The sequence below is a fragment of the Papaver somniferum genome, unplaced genomic scaffold (assembly GCF_003573695.1).
Source record: "Papaver somniferum cultivar HN1 unplaced genomic scaffold, ASM357369v1 unplaced-scaffold_137, whole genome shotgun sequence".
Taxonomy (NCBI): Eukaryota; Viridiplantae; Streptophyta; class Magnoliopsida; order Ranunculales; family Papaveraceae; genus Papaver; species Papaver somniferum.
The window spans coordinates 9,062,685-9,072,435 of NW_020622934.1; positions in this window are offsets into that span (position 1 = coordinate 9,062,685).

A 9,751-nucleotide genomic window follows, 5' to 3' on the forward strand; every position below is an offset into this window, starting at 1 on the left:
GATTCCAACGAGAACAAGTCTTCTAATCTATATTTCAAAACACAAATTCAACAAGAGCGAGTCTTATAGGTTCTTTACAGCTGAGTTAATACTATTTAGGTTTAATGAAGTACAGCCTATGATGTTTCAATTGTAAAGATAAAACAATATAATGCATAAAAGAAATAACACGGAGACAATCGATATTCATTAACGAGGAAACTACAATCTTGTAGAAAAGCCCAGGGACCTAGTCCACATTGAAAACATACTGATTTAAGTTGTTACGCGATTACCTAATATTAAATTTTTTACTAGATGTAATACCCGCTTCAACTGTATTTGGCACGAGTAAAAATTCCTATCAAAACACCGATTCTCTTTTGGATTTTCTCTTGTAATTCTTCTAGCAGAGTGCCAATTCTCTTTAGAAGATGCTTTTAAAAATCTTCTAGCATAACGTTAATTCTCTTTAGAAGATGGTCCTCAATAATTAAGCTTTACATGTTCCGTAACCTAATTCATTCTCCCTCACAAGATCACCTAGAAATAATGCAGAGATATATTGACATACCAAATCTAGAGTTTATAAAAAACACCTATATATACAAGTTTCAAAACTATCCATGAAGATAACTTGCATATGCTTTATGATCCCCAAGTAAAATCTTTAGAATTTCACTCTTGTTCGTGAAGAACAAAGATGTCAAAAATAACCTCATGTTACGCATACACAATTTTCCAAGAGAGAGTTTATGTGGTTACATGAAACCTCTACTTATAGGAAATGATCAAGGCTAGATTGCTTAAAAAATAAAGCTACCCTATATAGGAAATGAAATACCAAGTACTATACTACAATATTTTGGTCTAGACCTTCAATATGGATCAAGCCAAATGTTAAGGCAGGACGGTAATTTTTTTCAGGGCCTTCGTTTAAAAAAACAAAAGAAATAACTTGGAAGGGGAATCGAGATCCCGATATTCAAAGATTTTCAAACTTCAAATTGTTAAATAGAGAATTAAGCTCGCAGTAAAAAATGCTGAAGAGATATGTTGTTACAAACTTTTTCCATCGTGGAAATTAAAAATATTTTATATGATTTGTAACGGAAAAAAAATATTAACAAGAATTGAACAAAGTTGTTAAAATGAAGGAACAATTTGCAAGACATGCAGAAGATCATGTTAAGCAAGACATGCAGAAGATCATGTTAAGCACGACATTTTTTCACTAATATATCATAAGGTGTGCAACATAAGTTCGGTCCTCAAAATTGACGAAGGATGACAGTAATTATGTTGTTTTGCAATTATGTGATTTTCTTCAGTTTCTTTATTTTTCTCATTTTGCGTTTTTGAGTTTTTTAATCTAAGTCTTATGGATAGTTCTCGTAGAGATTTGAACAGTTGTGCCAGGAAAATGCCTGTGTCTTATGATGTAGGAGGGAATAAAGATTTGAGCGAGGTAACCCCGGCTCATTTTTTTTAATTTATATAAAATATTAAAAGTAGGGTCAAAGTATATTTTGTGAAATTCTTTTGGGTGTTTTATCTAAAAAAAATATATTTTACTAGCCGATGTCATTGTAATACGGTGATAAAGTTATTGGGTGATGATACCGGTGACTTGAGTTCGAAACTTGCCAATACCAAATTCTTTTCCGATCAAAAAGAATTTACATATATTTTATTAGATTTTATTTAATAAAAAATGAATAAATGAGGATTAAAATCCACTTTCCAACTTTTTAACGAGGATTGAAACCTTGCTTATTTTAGGTCCCTTAAACGGTCCTCATATTCGAGGAAAGGAAAGGAAAACATAATCAAAAAATAATTTTATACCTCGATTTTATGTCACTATCTTTCTATATAATCTCTCCGGGAGACTTAACCTTAAGCGCTTGCCTTAAAATGCCTGTACATTCTGCCATTTCTTTAGTCTGTTCATATTCCAAAAAGAAAGAAAAAAGAAAAAAATTCGGTTGCTCTTGATAGCAGTAGGCAATAGGCAACGGCAGCATGCTATAGAAGTAGAGAGACCATTAAGAATGGATCCAGTCAAGTCTAAACCAAAAATCCAAGGGCAGAGTATATTAATATTTTTTTAGTTACATACTGTATTCTAAAATATGAAATGAAAACACTTTTGATAGCTGGACGGTGAAGGTACACTTTATAATAACGGCTTGACTCATTTTGCTTGCGACGTGGCCACCCTCCGACTCTACTTTCCCTTAAGAATTATTAGAAAATACATAATTTTCAAAAAATATAAATTAATAATTAATAATATTCGAGATTGAAGGGCTGTGAGTGGTGAGGGTATGTTTCTTCTCACATCCGCCACCCTCTTCTTTGATAGTTATTTTATTAATTTTTCTTTTTGAACATTGTTATTTTATTAATTAAAAGAATATGAAATAACATTTGTCAGATTTTCAGAGCTACTTCAGTTTATATTAAAAAAAGAAAAAGAGCTACTCCAGCTTTTACTGATTCTTCATCTGAGGAAACACATTACCGATCGCTGGATGTGTCTTTTGAGCCGTCGCCAAAAGAATGCTTGAGCAACCAACTTAGGGTAGACAAACTCCCTGTTTATCCAAAACATGATAGTATAACAGTTATCTTGCTGTTTTCGTGAGTTTCAATGTCTTCTCTCCGAGAATTACGTATACAGAATCATGGAGTTGCAGAGGTAACCCACAACTTTGACTTGCGTATCCAAGGCCGGTGTGTCTTCTTGCGCCGGTCCCTCTAAAATACTAACTTCTCAGGTTTTGAAATAAACGGACTTTAAACATGCAGTGAGATTCACGAGGTGTGAACACAAAGATCTGGTGTCATCTGAGTATTTACAAATAATGCGCGCAGACTCATGACAATACAGTAAATAAGCTGCGCCTGAGGAGAATTGATAAATTATGTCGAATCCTTGACTCAGATTTCTAATACTCTTCCTCGTCTCATCAACTACAATCATTGTTTTTGGCTCATACAATAAGATAAATAGTGGATGAAATATAAAGTGTACGAACATGATATACCATAAGTATCGAATTGAACATATAAAGTATAAATGCATGAATATAGATGAAACGATTAACTTATATGATTCATCACTCAGATCTCTGTCTACGGGTTTGGGTTTTTCATTGTATGTATGAAGGTTACAGAAATAGTCGAATGAATTTGAGACCAATATAAGCCTGCGTAGCAGGAGGAACTTCACTTACACTTTCTCTATCTCTCTGTCTCTCTCCTATTCTCCTCTCAATGTTTTTTTGGCCTCCTCCTTCACTTGGGAGAGAGGGGTATTTATAGGGAGGTTACGTGGGGTCCACTTCTGAAGCCCGTTATAACCTTATCCTCTTGTGTTTTTTGCCACTCACACAGAAGTCTTCGTGTTCTCGGCTGCATCTGCGTGTTCTGTTTGGATACGCAGTATTATCTGCGCTTCCAATACAGGCTGACTGACACGTATGCTGTTTGAGGGTATTTAATGCGGGTAGTTGAGATGTCTGTCCGCGGTAGACAGCTGTCCTCTGCCCCTGTCTTGTCTGCGTCAGTCTGACTATCCCCAGCCGTAGATCTTAGATCTTTTTAGGGATAAGATAAAGTGACTCTTGGCTGTCCACGCGTGATATCATATCTTGATGCCCTTAGCCGCATGTCCTCCACGTGTGTCTTTGTGGGCACGTGGCGGAAGATGAAATGTGTACCTACAATTTGCCCCTTTTCCTCCTACTGTGCGGTTAGTCGAAGTGGGAAGAAAAAACGTGTTACCCTCTTCATCTTCTCTTTACTATTTTCCTAGATTTTAGGGCACGTTCCCCACTATTTGTAATAACTTCTTCTTGGGTAGTGAAAAACGTATTACTCTCTTCATCTTCTCTTTATTATTTTCCTAGATTTTAGGGCACAGTCTCCACTATTTGCAATAACTTCTTCTTGGACGGTTTTTATTTCTCTTTGCATATATATATGAGAAGGAATGTGAAAATTCTCTAATCATAAATTTCATTCCTTCTCTTTCCTCGGAAGTTTCATTCTTTGTTCTCTGCTTTTGTATCCTTATTATTAACTGCTGCTGCTGCTACTGTTGCTCCTCAAAGTTTTCTGCTGCTGTTGCTACTGTTGTTCGTCGAGGTTTTCTGCTGCTGCTACTGTTGTTCGTCGAGGTTTTATGCTGCTGCTACTGTTCGTCGAGGCTTTCTGCTTAATTTTTTGTTTATAGGTAGGTGGTTTTACTGTGTCTTGATTATATTTTGATAAACTGTTGCTATATGTGTTTGTGATGAAGAACATATATATAAGTGTGTGTATGATTTCCCCTGTTCGTTATTACAAACAGTAATGATTTCTTCCTTCGTATATGCTTGCCCCTATTTGTTATTTCCCCTTTTATTTAGGGTTTGTTCTTATTTTCCATCTGGTTCATGATTATGAAGAACTGGATGAAATTGGGTTTTTTTTTATTACTGTTTTGTCTTCGCGGAAATCTGAAACTTGTTTGTGTACTACGCAGACATGGCTGACCGTCCGCGGGTTTCTTATCAAACTCCACCGCTTAGTCCGCGTAGATCTCCTCCGCGTAGGGATCCTGATGTTTCTCCGCCTGGTGGAGGTTCGTCTAAATCTTCCCAAGGTGATGCCCGCGTTCATAGGGTTTCGTCTTCTTCTGGTCAGAGGCACTTATCTTCTAAGAGGGGTGAGTCGCATATAGGGAATACGCAGAAGGGGGACCGGCCAAAAGAGGCTCCTGGCTCCCGGTATGCTGTTTCTCGCCCTTAGTTAATCCGCATGATGATCCTAAGAGAACGCGGGATGTCCTACCTCTTCGGTCAGTGGCGCCTCCTTCCGCGTCTCATCAACATCCTCTACCTCTCCCTCCAGTGTCTCAACCCAAGGGGAGGTCTTCGAAAGAAGTGGTTTCGAAGACTGATGTATCTAAGGTTCATCCTAAGAGGAAAGCTTCCGAGAGAAACCCTTCGAAGGGTTCTGCGCCTGATCCCGTGGAGGAGGAAGATATTTCTCAGGAAATACGTAGCATCACTGTTGGGGAGAAGAAAGTGACCTTCAAACATATTGATCTAGAGGTTTTCAAGGAAAAACATGGTTTTCAGCTATTCGATGTTCGTTTTTACGCTGCTGATGATGATATTACTTATGAGATGATATCGACATATAAGTCTGATGAAGTTCATCTGCTGACCATGGTGGGGGCCTTTGAAGCGGGTCGTACGTTGCATTTGTACAAGTGTGTGGATTCTTTTTATTATGATGTGCTGGCTGGTCGAGAGGGTTCTTCGAAGAACACACACTGTCGCTCTATTTCCCAACTTCATGGGAATTATCTTCGTGCACTGAGGGAGTGTTATCTTAGGAGCAAAGGAGAGACAATGATGACTCTTTATGTTCCAAATCCTGAGGAAAGGGAGTGGTATACGCCTAAGAATTTTAACAAGTCTTTCAGTGACTATGTTAACAGTAGGAATCGTTAACAGTGGAGTGCGAGTCTTCGGAATATTGCCGCTCCTCGTGGTGAGATCCGCCTTATGAGTGAAGTAAGTGGTGCTAAGGTGAAGTACGTCCCGGGTACAGAGAATTCTACTAACAAACTGGTGTTTCCTACTCGTGAGCGGATCAAGCGTGATCATGACTATGAATGGCACACAACTGTTATTGAGGTTGTTGGTCCCTGGGCTTGGGGGTGGGTTCCAGGTCCGCAAGGATGGCGTCCTACCGCAGATAGCCAGATACGCGCGGCTCCTCCTGCTCGTTATGGGAATTTTCCGTCCTTAGCATTTGAATTTTTAGGGCATGAATTTCCAATATGCCCTCGATGTTGTTGATGGAGATGACGAAGAGAGTTCCGATGCTGATCTTCAGGCGAAGAATGCTGCGCTTATCAAGGTAAGATTTCCATATGCCTTGTCCTTTAGTTGAGGCAGTTTTAATTCTTTTCAAAGTCAAGGATTTTTATTCTTGTGCCTTGTCTTTTTAGGCTACGAAGAAGAGGATGATAAATCCCAAGCAGTCCACCACCGCAACAATCGAGGAGGCGGAGGTTTATGAAGAAGTTAACAGTCCCGTGACTGAGCTTGGAGAGGATGAAGATATGTCTGATATGGAAGAGCGTACTGATACATCCCCTCCATGTCATGATGATGAAGAATTTGTTGAAGGGAATACTACCGCTGGTGGCAGCGGTATTGGTGGTGAAATTAATCCCGCAGGTTGTCATGATGCTGGTGCCGAAGCTAATCCTGCGGGTTGCAGTGATGCTGGTGATGATAACACTGGCCTTGGTGATGAGGGTGTTGGTGGTGAAATTCCTGCTATGTCTCAGGAGTTTTCCTTTGGTCGGATTTATTCTGCGGAGGATAGTTTTGACATAAACGCTGCCCTGGGCCTGGCTTCTGAGTTCAACCTGCTTTCCCCAAACGATGATTGGGATGGTCTTGGTAACTCTAGCAAGGCGGATGGAAAGGGCAAGGGAGTCGTGGATGCTAGTGATGTTCCATAGGGGAGCGGTGCTAGAGACCTTCCAAATTTGGATGCGGGAGTAGCCTCGAACACTCTACGGGTGCTAAATTGACAGACATGGGTAAGGCCTCGGTTGGGTCTTCTGGAGATGATTTTCCTCAGTCACTGATCCTTGAGGGTGATGATGCCATCTTAGCTTGGTTTAAAAAGAAGAACTTGATGTTCGTACCCAATCCAGCTCCTGTGGTGGAGGGTGAGAAGAAATATGATGCCTATACCCGTAAGATGATGCAATTGTCTCCCGAGGACCAGGTTGCAGAAGCGTGGGATAAGAATCTTCGGGCCTTGGAGGCTGCTTTAGTAGTCGACGCTCCCTCGACTGTTGCTGATATGATGGCGTTGGCTGATGGGTATCAGTATGGATTTCCCCAACAACGGATGTTAGAGGTGAGTTCTCTTATCATTTTGCCTTGTATCAATTTTTAGCAATTTTTAGAGTCAGGGTGTTCTAATCTTCTGATTCGCAGACGATGAGGAGTGAGCATTTCAATCACATGTTGTACCAGTTTTTTAAGGCCAAATCCCTTAAGTTGGAGGCTAAGCTTCGTCTTCGGGAAGAGGAGATTACTGCGGCTGAGACTGTCATTGCTGATAGGGATAGGGAGATATGTGAGTTGAAGAGTCTCCTCAAGGCTAAGGAGCAACAAGGCAAGGAGGAGGAGAAGCTTCGCTTGGATCTTGCTATGACTCGTAGTGAGTTGGAGGAGGCCAAGAAGAATTCTTCGGCTGTTACAAGTTTGATTATCTGTTCTCTTCCTTGCTGTTGTCCTTTAATGTAATTACTGTTCTGTGTGAGTCTCCCTCCCCCACCCTATCTTCAGTGGGTGGAGTTCCTGAGTTAGTATGGCTTCGGAGAGAGCGGCAGCGTCAGAAATCTCACATCGTAGAGTTGGTAGAGAAGATAAAGAGCGAGGCTGATAAGTGGAATGCTCGTGCCGATGAACATAATGCTCTGGCAGAGGAGTGGCGGGTCAGACGAGTCCAAATGATTGATATGCAGAACAAATATAACAATGATCGTCGTTTTTTTAATGAAACGTTGTTGTGGACGCGTGATAATCTTCGTGAATCCCGAGAACAGGTCTCATCATTGGAAGCTAAAATCAATCTCTTGGAAGAAGAATTGCGTCAAGCTCGTTCTTCTCAGTCTTATGATGTTAAAGATTACATTCAACGTCTTGCTAGGGAGAGAGATGACGCTAGGGTTGAGGCTGGTGCTCTTAGCAAAGCTTTAGCTGCGTCTAGGGCTGATGTGGTACGCCAAGCTGAGTCTGAGAGAAATCTTGAAGTAAATATGTATCGGCTCAAAAAGGGTCTGGAGGGTTTAAACAATGAGGTCAACCATCTCCGTCACTTGGATTCAATGAAACAGGTAGAATTAGATGCGAGTCAGTACGCCATTTCAACCCTTCAAGCGGATTATAAGAAGTTGTCAGATGAGTATGATTTTATTGATGAAGCCCGTGATGCTGTTGTTAATGAATATGAAATAGCTTCGGCGAGAGTCGAAGGTATATGCTTATATTATCGAGTGTGATTCTGTAATTTCCTGGACCTAACCATCTGCATTTTTTTTTCCTTGCAGAGCTCCAGGGACATCTTCGCACTGCAAATGAAGATCTTGCGGAGGCTCAATCTCAATTAGTGCATCAGGAAAGCCAGATTAATTATCACAAAGGTTTAGCTACATCAAGGGACGAGGCTGCCCAAACCGCTTCGAAGGAAGTGAGTCGCCTTTCCTCGTTGTTGTCAAAGGCTGAGATGATGAATATTGTTATTGCGTACAAGGCTCGGTGTCAACTAGTGGAAGAGACTAACAAAATTCTGGATAGCATCGAGTATGATCTTAAGACCGAGCATGGCCTTATCAAGAGCTATTCGCGCCGTGAGAAACCCCCGCCCCCTACATCTGATTCTTCAGGGCCTTCCTCGGGTGGGAGCGTACCTTCAACGCAGAAGGGGAAGATTGCTAAACCTGCTGGTGGGGTTGAACCATCCAAGTAGATTTTTGTAGAGAGTTGATCTTTGTTGATTATGAGGCTTCGTGAGATTCCTTTTGTATTTTCTTGTTTCCGCGTATCATTGCCAAGCCTGTAATCAACTTTTAATGAATTGATCATTGTTTTAACCCTTTTTTTTTTTAAAAAAATATTGTTATGGTTAATTTGGAATATAACTGAATGTAATCAGGGACAACGAAGTGTTTGAGTGCGAACCCGAAGATATGTGTATCTTCGTGAACGTCTTGAGACCCGTCACCCCGCTGGCTAATCCTGGGCCAGAGGATTCCCAGACGGTGGGGGTCGGGGGAGCGTTCTAGGATATGAGTTGTTTGGAATGTACATTCATTCCGTCAACCCACTGCCATAAGATTGGTTGGGTATCTCTTTCTGCTGGATGCCTTCCCCATGGTCCTACACTTATAGACGCTGATAGGGGAGTCCCGAGAGATTGTAGGTGACTACTTTCCCCAAGTAAAATAGAATAACAATTAACACTAGTGTTTACGTGGTTCGACAGCAGAGTTTCTACGTCCATGGGTGAAAGAGGGTTAAAGTGTCTATTCAGTTTGTTGAGTTACATTTAGAAGAATTCCATTGATGGAACCTCTGAGGTAGTAAATAGTAAAAAACAAGAGGATGAAGTATTGACGCGGAGGCTGTATTTACAGGTGTAGGGTTCTTGTGAGGTGTTATATTTACACGCAGTCATCTTGTTACTATGTTGCTCCATGTATTGTGACTATTTTTTGCCAAAAGTTTGCTTGATTAATAGGTTGAGGTTTGATATTCCTCTCTCAGAGATAGAAACATGTCGATCGCAAGCGTCGTTTTCTTCTTCTGGCGCTCTTCACGCAGATGCAGGTCTGTGTTGCCCTCTACGGGTAGTATGGCTTGAGATATTTTGCATTCCATGGGTGTTTGAGGATCTCCCCTTTTAGGTTGCGCAGATAATAAGACCCATTTCCTGCAACATCATGTATGACGAAGGGTCCCCCCCATGTTGGTGCTAATTTGCCCCACTTCTTTTCTCGTTGGTATTGGGGAATGGTCCTCAGCACATACTGCCCTTCTACGAAATTTCTAAGCTTAACCCTCTTATTATACTCCCTTGATAGTTTCCTTTGATAGTTTTCCATTTTTTGTAGTGCTTCCTCCCTCCTCTCTTCTAGATCATCCAACCTTTCCAACATCATGTCCGATGTGAGGTTCTTCTC